This window comes from Lepidochelys kempii, chromosome 3 (genome assembly GCF_965140285.1).
Source record: "Lepidochelys kempii isolate rLepKem1 chromosome 3, rLepKem1.hap1, whole genome shotgun sequence".
In the NCBI taxonomy this organism is placed as follows: Eukaryota; Metazoa; Chordata; order Testudines; family Cheloniidae; genus Lepidochelys; species Lepidochelys kempii.
In genome coordinates this window covers 43,408,737-43,421,116 of record NC_136382.1, presented here as the reverse complement: position 1 = coordinate 43,421,116, position 12,380 = coordinate 43,408,737, and the positions used below count along the sequence as shown (strand labels likewise).

Here is a 12,380-nt window from a genome sequence, read left to right as displayed (position 1 = left end):
TTCCCTATGTAGATACTTGTAGATCTAGTCACCCCTTAATCTTCTCGTTGTTAAGATAAATAGATTGAGCTCTTTGAGTTTTTCACTATAAGGCATACTTTTTAAAAAAATCCTTTAATCATTATCAAGGCTCTTCTTTGAATCCCTTTCCAATGTATCTACATCCTTCTTGAACTGTGGGCACCAGAACAGGACACAGTATTCTAGCAATGGCCTCACCAGTGCCAAATATAGAGATAAAATAACCTTTCTACACCTCCTCTAAATTCCCCTCCCAAGATTGCACTAGCTCTTTTGGCTACAGGATCACACTGAAAGCTCATGTTAAGCTGATTATCCACCATGACCCCCAAATATTTTGAGAGTTACTACTTCCTTGGGTTGCAGTCCCCAGCCTGTCAGTGTGTATAGATTTACATGTAGCTGTTTGTTTCCTTACAGTAGTTTACCAAGCAATCCAGATCAAACTAAATCAGTGACTTGTCCTCTTTATTATTTACCACTCCTCCAATTTCTTTGTCCTCTGCAAACTTCTTCAGTGAAGAATTTACATTTTCTTCCAGGTCATGGATAAAAATGTTAAATGGCATAGGGCCAACAACCCTGGCCCTGCAGGACTCCACTGGAAATACACCTGCTTGATGATCATAGAATCATAGAATATTAGGGTTGGAAGATACCTCAAGAGGTCATCTAGTCCAATCCCCTCCTCAAAGCAGGACCAATACCAACTGATGATGATCACCCTTATACAATTCCACAACCTCCCTAGGCAATTTTGAAACCTATCCATTTACTATGTGCCATGTTAATTTTATATTATCCTTGCTTTTATAATCAAAATGTCATGTAGTACCAAGTCAAACACCTTGATATGTGTTTCTAGAGTGTTTAGCACACTAGTCCTAAATCATGACTGATACAAATTATTATTTATTATTGTTGGTAATAGTAAGTTGTCATAAATATAAAGGGAAGGGTAAACCCCTTTAAAATCCCTCCTGGCCAGAGGAAAAATCCTCTCACCTGTAAAGGGTTAAGAAGCCAAAGGTAACCTCGCTGGCACCTGACCAAAATGACCAATGAGGAGACAAGATACTTTCAAAAGCTGGGAGGAGGGAGAGAAACAAAGGGTCTGGGTCTGTCGGTACGCTGCTTTTGCTGGAGATAGAACAGGAATGGAGTCTTAGAACTTTTAGTAAGTAATCTAGCTAGGTATGTGTTAGATTATGATTTCTTTAAATGGCTGAGAAAAGAACTGTGCTGAATAGAATGACTATTTCTGTCTGTGTGTCTTTTTTGTAACTTAAGGTTTTGCCTAGAGGGATTCTCTAGGTTTTGAATCTAATTACCCTGTAAGGTATCTACCATCCTGATTTTACAGAGGTGATTCCTTTACTTCTATTTACTTCTATTTCTATTAAAAGTCTTCCTGTAAGAAAACTGAATGCTTTTTCATTGTTCTCAGATCCAAGGGTTTGGGTCTGTGGTCACCTATGTAAATTGGTGAGGATTTTTACCAAACCTTTCCCAGGAAGTGGGGTGCAAGGGTTGGGAGGATTTTGGGGGGAAAGACGTGTCCAAACTACGTTTCCCAGTAAACCCAGTTAGAGTTTGGTGGTGGCAGTGGATATTCCAAGGACAAAGGATAAAATTAATTTGTACCTTGGGGAAGTTTGAACCTAAACTGGTAAAAGTAAGCTTAGGAAGTTTTCATGCAGGTCCCCACATCTGTACCCTAGAGTTCAGAGTGGGGGAGGAACCTTGACATAAGTAATAATAATAATACATGTTGTTTCCAGCTATTGGCTCTTATTGTTTCTGTGAAATTAGTTGGTGATCTCTATCCTATATATTTACAGATTGACAAATCATTTATTCATTCTACTTTTTTCCATTTAAGGGTTTGTACCATACTCATCTCTAGTTTGTGCTTTTTTGTAGGCTTTCTCAGCAATGCTGTATTGTGCTATTCTGAACTGGTGCTGAAGCAGTAACCAAGAATTGAAATGTTTTATATCCTGTTTTCACCCTATTAACATCAAGTTGCCTTAATTTTCAATGTTTATTTTAATTATGATGTTTCTCATATACAAAGGTGGATTTTGCTAAGTGCTTTTTTACCTGCACTGGTGCCACTGTCGACTTAGACACCATTTTTAATGTAATGTTATACAATACAGATATCAGGTCTGATTCTGGTTCTGTTCAATATCTTCATCAATGATTTAGATAATGGCATAGACAGTATACTTATAAAGTTTATGGACGATACCAAGCTGGGAGGGATTGCAAGTGCTTTAGAGCATTGGATTAAAATTCAAAATGATCTGGACAAACTGGAGAAATGGTCTGAAGTAAATAGGAAGACATTCAATAAGGACAAATGCAAAGTACTCCACTTAGGAAGGAACAATCAGTTATGCAGACAAGAAGCAGTGGGCTTAAATTGCAGCCAGGGAGGTTTAAGAAGAATATTAGGAAAAAACTTCCTGATGAGATAGATAAGCCATAGAATAAATTGCCTAGGGAGGTTGTGGAATCTCCATCATAGGAGATTTTTAAGAGCAGGTTAGACAAACACTTGTCAGGGATGGTCTAGATAATACTTAGTCCTGCCTTGAGTGCAGGGAACTGGACTAGAAGACCTCTTGAGGTCCTTCTAGTCCTATGATTCTATTATTCTAATACTAAGTTCACTGATATACAAAACTTCATATCAGTTTAGAACTTTTCTAGGAAACTCACAGAGTATATTTATGGAAGACTGAATAGCTTGGGATAACATGAAATATTTCATCTTAAGGTCCCTAGTTCATCTTCAGCCTAACATAATGATGAAATAATCCAATTTTTTTCTTCTTGATATCCTTACTGTTGGCTGTTCAGTCACCTACCTGAAATGAGTGTGTGGTTTCACTCTATATGCTAATGGCTCTACAAATTTACCCTCAGGGGGACATTAATTAGCATCCTTATTTGCATCTAAACAAAGAAACTGAGAATAGCCGCAGAGACTTAGAAACCTCTACCTGCCAATCCTTTTCAAATCAGGTTGTGGTACATTGGCAGGGCAGTGTGAAAAGGTTGCAGTCTATGCTATACATATTCCCTGGAAAAATACAGGACTTCTGTCTGTATTTCAGCAAAAGCTTGTTTGGTGAAAGACCAGGCATTTTCAGTGCTGTACAGAACTTTAACTACTTAGAGCTGGTTATGAATTTTCCATCTGAATGATTTTCTGTGGAAAATGCAGTTTCTTCAAAATAGAAATTTTTCCAATTTTTTTTTTCAATTTTCCATCAATAAAACCAAAACAAAATATTTTCAATGACAGGTCTCTGAATCAAAATATTTTGGTTTGTTGAACTGACCCAAAATATTTCATGTTGAGTCACTTTAACATTAAACTACATTTCCCTATAGTGGCACATTGCCTAATGAGAGTTGTACTTTAGGCCCTCATTCTCTCTTTGGGTTGGGATACTTGGCTTGACTATATCTACCATGATGCAAAGCAGCTTCCCCTCTGGCTATGTAGTAATCACATGGCTTCAGATTCATCATGAGAGATGTATTCTGGTCATTGAGCATGGCCCATAAAGGAGAATGGGGGCATGATATCTGGGACCTACAGTTCCCATGAGACAATGCACCACAATAGGAAAATGAAGTTTAATGTTGAATTGACTCCAAAACAAAGCATTTGGGGCAGTTCAACAAACTGAAACAAACAAACAAACAAACAAAAAAACCTGAAACAAAATATTCACATTCAGAAATACTGAAATATATTGATTGAAAATGCCCGAACTAAATATTTTGCCATTTTCAAACACTTTTTTTTTTTTAACATTTCATCCTGTGAAAAATGTTGAAAATGCAGCTTTGTCCCAGTTGGGACAAAAAAAATGTTAAAAGATTGAAACTTCTTGTGGAATGTTAATTCCAGTTTTCACTCAGCTGTACTTATGTTATAGAGAAAATAGATTGGGAGCGGCTATACTTCCTGTCTTGGAACACCACCGGGAGAACATTCAATGAAATTTATATGTAGCAAATTCAAAACTGAGAAAAGGAAATACTTTTTTCACCCAACAGTGCAAAAATTAGACCATAGAACTCCTTGCCACAGGATGTCATTGAAGTCAAGTACTTAACAAGATTCAAAAAGGCTTTTATATGAAGGATGAAAATATCTATCATTATAATACCTAATTCTACAAAAGAATATTTAAGGGCAAATAAAGCCTTGTGCTTCATGGTTTAACCAATCACTAAGTACAAATGCTTAGAATGAGACATACCTACATCGGCCTACTGTGGTGTGTCTTATATCTTCATCTCAAGCTTCTTGTGCTGGTTGCTGTCAGAGACAAGATACTGGATTAAATGGACCATGGGTCTGATCCAGTGTGGCAATTCCTATGTTTCTGACTCTCATTGACTTTAATGGGAGGTTACACAATGAATATTCCATGTGACAATGTGAAGAATGTGACAGGCCCTTTGATGTCTGTGGGCCTGATTCTCCTCTCACTTACACTGTTTCTACACTCATTCAATTCATAACTATTAATTTATTTTAATGTTTCTTTATCACCATGCTAATCAAGTGCTTCATGCTTTCTACGCTTTCAAGAAGAGATAATTCTTTTCTAAGGAGCTCATAGGGAAATGGAACAAGAAATTTTAGTATGGGCTAATTATATTTATTGTAAGCAGTGTGGCAGAACTCGGTCTTTAAGAGGGACTAAAATATGGACTTATGGGCACTTGTGTATATGTTTGATAGGTCTTAAAATGTGAAAATGCAAGGAAAGATCTTTTCTAAACATACATGTTAGTGTCTAAGATTTGCTAGAGAAACTACCAATCAAACTAATATGTGAGTGCCTCACAATCATTAATGCATTTATTCCCATAATAACCTGTGAAGCAGGGAAAGGCAATTATCACCATTTTATGGATTGGCTGTTTAGGCCCAGATCCTCAACAGTACATAGGCACATAACTCCAATTGATTTCATTGAAAGTTAGACTCCCAAATACTTTTGAGGGGGTTTTAAAGTTTCATAGATTTTAAAACCAGTAGGGAGCATTGTGATTGTCTAGTCTGACTTACTGCATAGCACAGGCCATGTGATTTAACAGTATTAGTTCCTGTTTCAAGTGCAATGGCTTTTCTTGAACTAGAGCATTTCTTCATTTTGTTTAGTTCTTGTTATATTTTTCTTTGTTCAATTTAAATTTTTGTTTCCCAGATAAGTACTTACAGACTGTGATCAAGTCATCCCTTAACCTTCTCTTTGATAAACTAAACAGATTCAGGTCCTAGAGTCTCTTACTGTAAGGCATGCCTTCCAATCCTTTATTAATTCTTGTAGCTCTTCTCTAAACCCTTTCCAATTTATCAACTTCCTTCTTCAAATATGTGCACCATAACTGGACACAATATTCCAGTAGCAATCACACCAGTGCTAAATATATCTCCCTCCTCCTACTAGATATTCCTCTGTTTATCAATCTAAATATTACATTAGCTCTTTGAGCCACAGCATTGCAGTGGGAGTTCATGTTCAGCTGATTATGCACCCACCACGACCCCCAAGTCTTTTTTCAGAATCACTCTTCCCATGAGAAATGTCCCCCATCCTGTATGCATAGGGTACATTATCTGTTCCTAGATGTATGACCTTACATTTAGGTGAATTCAATTGCATATTGTTTAGGTATGTTCAGCTTGTTAAGCTATCAACCAGGGACCTGTCTTTTTCTTTATTTACATCCTCCATAATTTTAGTGCCATCTGCAAACTTTATAAGTAATGATTTTTTGATTTTTTTCCAATCCATAGATAAAAATGTTAAATAGCATCAGACTAAGAAATTATACTTTCGGGACCCTACTAGAAACATAGCCCTTCAATGATGATTCTTCCTTCATAATTACATTTTGAGACCTATGAGTTGGCCATTTTTGATCCCTTTAATGTGTGCTATGTTAATTTTGTATCATTCTGGTTTATTAAGAAAGATGTTGTGTGGTACTAAGTCAAATGCCATGCAGAGTCTAACTCTATTTTATCAATACTATTGCCTTTACAACTAGCTTGGTTTTCATTAATGATATTACCCTCCTTTAATTTTTTATTAAGCAAGTCCCATATCAGCTATTCCATTATGTTGCCTTAGATTGATAGCAGGCTGGCAGGCCTAAAGTTACACAGCTCATCCCATTTTCCCTTTTTAAATATTGGCACAACATTAGTTTTCTCCCATTCCTCTGGAACTTCCCCAGTGCAGCAAGGCTTATTGAATATCAGTATTAACAGTCTAGATAGCTCCTCATCCAGCTTTTTAAAAACTCGGGGAAGCAAGTTATCTGGACTTGCTGATTTTAAAATGTTTAACTTTAGTTTAACATCATTTTTAATTACTGTTGGAATGGAAAGTATTTAGTCATCCTCATATTCTATGAATAAACCATCTTCTTTCCCCACATACAGAACAGAATTATGTATTGGCTGCTGCTCCCTTTTCTGCATTATTATTGACAGTTCCATTACATCCATCTACCAATGGACCATTAGAATTACTTTTGTTTGTAATTTACTTAAAACTATTATTTTTATTGTCTTTAACTTTGCTGACCATAGATTTCTCCTTGTGTCCTTTTGTTTCCCTGATCAATTTTCTACATATTCTAGCTTCTGATTTATCATCATCCCTATCAACTTCCAGAGTTTCCCCCTTCGTTATATCGTATTTTTATTTGTTATTAGCTTCTTTCACTACCTTCCCCCCCCCCCCTCCAGGTTACTTTTTTTAACCAGTGAAACCTTTCTTGACTTTGTGGTTGTAGCTTTTGGAGATCTAGTATACAAGTCTTAAACTTTCCAATGATCATTCACATTTTTCTGTTTAAATTCTTTTTCCCAGGCTATTTAGCTCATAATTGTTTTTAACTTTATGAAATTAGCCCTTTTAAAATACATATATACTGGTTTGGACCTCACTTTGTTTGTAAAGACCAAATGTAATCAAGTCATGATCATTTGCACATAAGCAACTGCTAATTTTTAGTTCAGAGATGAATTCCTTTTTATCTTTCATGATGAGGTCTGATATAGAATTCCTCTATGCTGGATCGATGCAATAGTTTTTGAGTTAGGGAGTTGTCATCTATATATTTTAAAAAAAATCTAAGGACATTTTAGTACTGGCAGCATGAGACCTCCAGCATATGTCATTCACACTGAATTCCCCCATGATAGTGCAGCTTTTCCCCTATGCATTGTGTGTGTGTGTGTGTGTGTGTGTGTGTGTGTGCCCGCGTGTGTGTGTGCGCACGCAATGATCCAGTCATCCTGTTCTCCAATGTGATTTGGTTATCTGTGATATATACCAACTAGTACCCCATCATGTGTTTTATGTGTTATCACATTAAACCATAAGCTTTGAAACTCTCAGTGACTTGGAAATATATAATACCATATTGGACATAGAGTGCCACTCCCTATCCCCTTTTAACTGTTTGAACCTTCCTAAATAGGTCATAGCCAGTGATTTTAATATTCTAGTCATGCAAAACATTCCACCAGGTTTCAGTAATAGTAACGAGGTCAAATTTATGTTCATAAATGAACAATTGGATTTTCTCTCATTTGCTTGCTACAATCCTAGGATTCATGTAAATAGGCAATCAGATAATTTCTTCCCTTCAAATCCATTGATGCCTTTGTGTCAGGGGGTTTTATGCGTCACAGCTAATCATCAACAGGAGCCTTTACCCAGTGTCATTCGGCACTGGCCACTGTGGGTTTCAACAGCCTGGGTTCTTAACCACTGACATGTGGTGCCTCCACCTGTTTACATTCTGAACCCTACCTTACTTCCCTATTTGGTTTCAACTATCCCCAAACCAGTACTTATCCCTATGGCTAGCCTTATAACTTGTACATACAGTCTTCTGGCACCTCTGTAATGGATGAACTGACAATCAAGGTACAGATTATTTACAAGGCGAAATATAGAGGAAGCACAGAAAGGAAAGGGCAAGATTGATTTGGAGTGGGTACATCAGTAACAGGATACAACCAGGAAGTAACACCGCCAGGATAGATTTTCTTGGATTCACATGTCCAGTGTATTCCAACTAGTGGGCTCTAAGATGTGGAGGTTCCCATGTACCTTTTAGCGTTGTTGCAGACCTGAAGTGATTAAGTGTGGCAAGGTGATGAGAGTGCCGATTTGCCCAGGGGACTAACCTCTTTGCAGAACAATAGATTTTTACTCACAATGGAAAAGCTCCCCACAATGTAGGGACCCCCCTCAGTGTTTTCTAAGTCAATTTGCTCTCTTCCAGAGTGCTTTGGCAAACTCCTTTCAAGAGAAAATAGTCAAACTCTCAGGCAAGGAGAGACAGTCAGATCATTCATGCTCCCTCAGGCAGGGAGAGACAGGAAATCCCCCTCACCCTTAGGTAGGGCTGTCCCCTTCGCAACCTCTTCCGATTGGCTTAGTCAGCCTTCCATCCCCTAGGGTACACCCAGTCACAAGGCTCAACTCCCCCTTTCTTTACTGGTGAGGTGAACACATTGTGGATTTCTCCATTTCTCATCTACCCAGCAATAAACTTGGCTCCATTTTCATCTGACCCATTAACTCAGGTGACATTTTGATTTTTTTTCTTGACATCTTGATTTTGTGTTAAATAAGTCTTCTTTGTTCCCTCTTTTCACCCTACCCTTTTGTTGTTAGTTTAATATTCTCCTGTCCCGTAGAGGATTGGTTCCCCTTCTACTGAGACAAAGGCCATCCAAACTGTACATTCCCTTCTCCTCATATAAGACTGACCAATGTTCCAAAAAAGCCCAAACTGTATACCTTACTCCACTTACCTAGCCAGCAGTTTATTTCCAGAATCTTCTGCCTTTTGTCTTCCTTTTCTCATAGGACAGGAAGGATATCCAAAAAGATAACTTGGATAGTCTTAGCCTTTAATGCTTTTCTGAATTCCCTAAAGTAATTTATTAGTGAGATATCCTGTGAAGTGGGATCATTAGTGTAGATATCTACCATGATCAGTGGATCCATGTCCACCAACTTCAGAAGCCCATCCAATTTCAGTTACTAATCTGTCATTCAGCACCCTTCTGAGATCTCTGATGTCATCTCTAACCTGTGAGGTATCATGTGAAGCCATATTATTAGTGCTGATATCCACTATCACTAGCGGATCTTTACCTGCTGATTTCAGAACGCAATCTGACTTTATTCACTCATGCTGTTTCAGATTGGCTCTAGGAAGAGAGCACTGCCATCTCCTTGTCTGCTTGTCCCTTGCAGAACATTCTTACTTTCCATTTTTCTTAGTATAGAATCTCCTACAAAGATAGCCTGTCTCACTTGGATGGTTGGAGATCTCTTATGTGCAGGCTTGATTGTTTTGCAGGTTGGGATGAGTAGCCATCCTGAGATATGTCCTGTGCACCTCTGCATTGCATTGCAACAGCTGGATCCTCAGAAATATTTTCTGCAGTTTCAATGCTGAGAACATGGTAATGATTGGATATTTCTAGCTATATGGAATTTTCAAAAGAGTTTTTCAAAAACTATATTGTGGGAGTTAGGTGCTTAAGTGCTTTTGAAAATCCCTCCAGATGATTACTGCATCTTCAGTAACCTAAGTGCCTTTAAAAACCCATGCCTAAGTGACTTGCCCAAGGTCACATAGGAAATATGTCACAGTAGCAAGCTGAACATAACTATCCCAAATTCCAGTTAGACCTTTAACCAGTGGATGACATTTCTTCTCTACAATTAAATCATTTAACTACTACTGACTTTTAGTTGCTTTTAAAGTTTTCTCAAAACCGCTGTCTATTTTATAGCACTTCTTATGAAATCTGGCTTTCTTACAGTGATCACTTGACAGTCACACATAATAGTAACACTTTGCATAATGTTATAGTCAGATAAAATCGCTGTACACATTTTATTGCAGTTGAAAATATAGAACATTTTCTCAGAGCTAGCAAGAGAAAATGATTTCCTTGTGTAATGCAACATTTCTTTAAAGGTTGCAGATTGTTGATTGTATTGTAACGGAGGGTTAAAATGAGCTACTGTATATAGAGAGAAGTCTTCTTTCATAAAAAAATAATTATATTATGATAAAACACTGTAATAGATAAAATTCCAATGTGAATTTTTATTTCATATTAAATTTTGTTAGGAAACTTTAAAAGCTCATATTATAAAATTTGTCATGGAGCAATAATGAATTCAATGGAACAATTTATCTGATAACTTGTTAAATTCAGATTTTGATCCATCTCAGTCTGATTTTTTTTCTCCTGACATCTTAACTTGATAGCTTTCAGGTCCAAGTTAAGTGAATTGCAGCAGTTTCATTTTAAATGTAAAAAGAACAAATTCTGTTATTTATTGGACAAGACCTTAGCAGCAAGAAAGTCTTTAATAGCAGAGGCTGGAAATAGATGTCACTTTTCTTGAGCCGTCAGAGCCTATCCTCAGATTGAAAAAAAATCTGGATTAACAAGCAGGAAAGAAAATGAGTTTTACTTTCAGCCCTGCTCTAAATTTGATATGACTGGCCATGATTTTATATGGCTATGTTTAACTGGAATCTTTTAAAGATGTGTGTATATGTATGGATATATAATATGCAATTCACTTTCTTTTCTTCTTGTTACTTGGACCTGAAAACTTGAGTGTGAGAGAGGGAAAAAGTAGATACAGATATAGAGAAAACCAAAACAAGTAACAATATTTATATATACATATATGCGTTTTCTGGTCCACATAACAAGAAGAAAAGAAAGTGAGTTGCACCTTATATACACATGCATATTTAGAAGATACCAGTTAAACAATGTATTAAACAGTGTATATATATATACACACACCTAACTGGTATCTTTGGTATGCTTTATATTTATTTTACTTTTAAACAATCTCAGGTTAAGTGGAACAGTGTTTTTTTCCCCCCATATGGGAGGCGACTGAAAAAAAACAAAACATTGTTCCACTTAACCTGAGGTTGTTTAAAAGTAAAATAAATATAAAGCACGCAAAAGTACTGTTTATTATGTGTCTTTGTTTTATGATGTGATTGTATACATTCTGTAGCTAGTATATGATACTGTACTATCAATGATATGTTTAACTTTGTGTGAAGTAAGTTTGGCCAGTACCATAGGCCACTTGAAGACTGCTTTAGGTAACCACATATCTATTCTAGTCTGTTATGGTCAACTGAAAAATGAGATAAATATGCAACTCAAATTGCCAAGAAGAATATTTTTTTAAAAATCATTTATTTAAAACAACAAGTTTAAAACATGTAAATTCCACTGCTGAAAAATGCTGTCCTCTCCCGGTTGTTGTTCTGCACACTACATTGTTGACAGTATCTCTTTTGGCAGCTCCACTTCAGGATTTTATCTTCACTCCTCTCCTCTTCCCCCTCTGTATGTTCTCTGTAACCGCATTTTAATCCATTGTTTCTTTGAACTTTATCTGTGTGCAGATAATGTGAAAGATTGGAGGTATGTCCGTGTCAAATTGTGAACTGCATTTGGTTTGGTGAACACCATTTTGATTGTAACTATCCCTGAAACTTTCACTTTGCAATGTAACCTTCATCTTGTGTTAAGATATCCAGGTCGTGTTGAAAACCAGTCAAATCCTCACAAGGTTACTCTACTCTGGACATCCTGCTCATGCTAGAGTGTGGGACATCTCAAAGAGGGCTAAAAATGGGAGAGTCATCAGTGGCCATTGATTTGGAACATCTCCCAGTGATGAAGCCAATCCTTTGAAGCAATGAACTCTCTACACACTATCCAACTGCAGCGGGGAGTTGGAGATTTGAATGGCAGAGATAACACAGAGACTGTTAGAGACTTTTTAAACCGGGGGCCATTTCATAGCCCCATGCAAGCAGGCTGGATGGAGATATGAGAAGGCAGGAGAGACTGCCCCAACTAAAGGATGCTGACCAGGGCTCTCAGGTGGGGTGAGATCTGACCCTGGGGTTCATTCAGGACTGTTCTCCTGTCCCCACCCACACTGATGTGTAACTCTGTTGTGCTTATTTTCTTGGAGTAAAGTTTTTGAGGTTAAGAAATCCTTTATTAAGCCTGGTTTCAGAGTAGCAGCTGTGTTAGTCTGTATTCACAGAAAGAAAAGGAGTACTAGTGGCACCTTAGAGACTAACCAATTTATTTGAGCATAAGCTTTCGTGAGCTACAGCTCACTTCATCGGTGAAGTGAGCTGTAGCTCACGAAAGCTTATGCTCAAATAAATTAGTTAGTCTCTAAGGTGCCACTAGTGCTCCTTTTCTTTTTATT

General features: G+C 37.2%; 1 protein-coding gene across 2 annotated transcripts in view; it reads left to right on the top strand.

Moving 5' to 3' along the window:
- The window catches only part of CSMD1 (CUB and Sushi multiple domains 1), a 2,003,711-nt gene that overhangs the window by 1,662,066 nt on the left and 329,265 nt on the right, over positions 1–12,380 (top strand). The window lies entirely within an intron of this gene.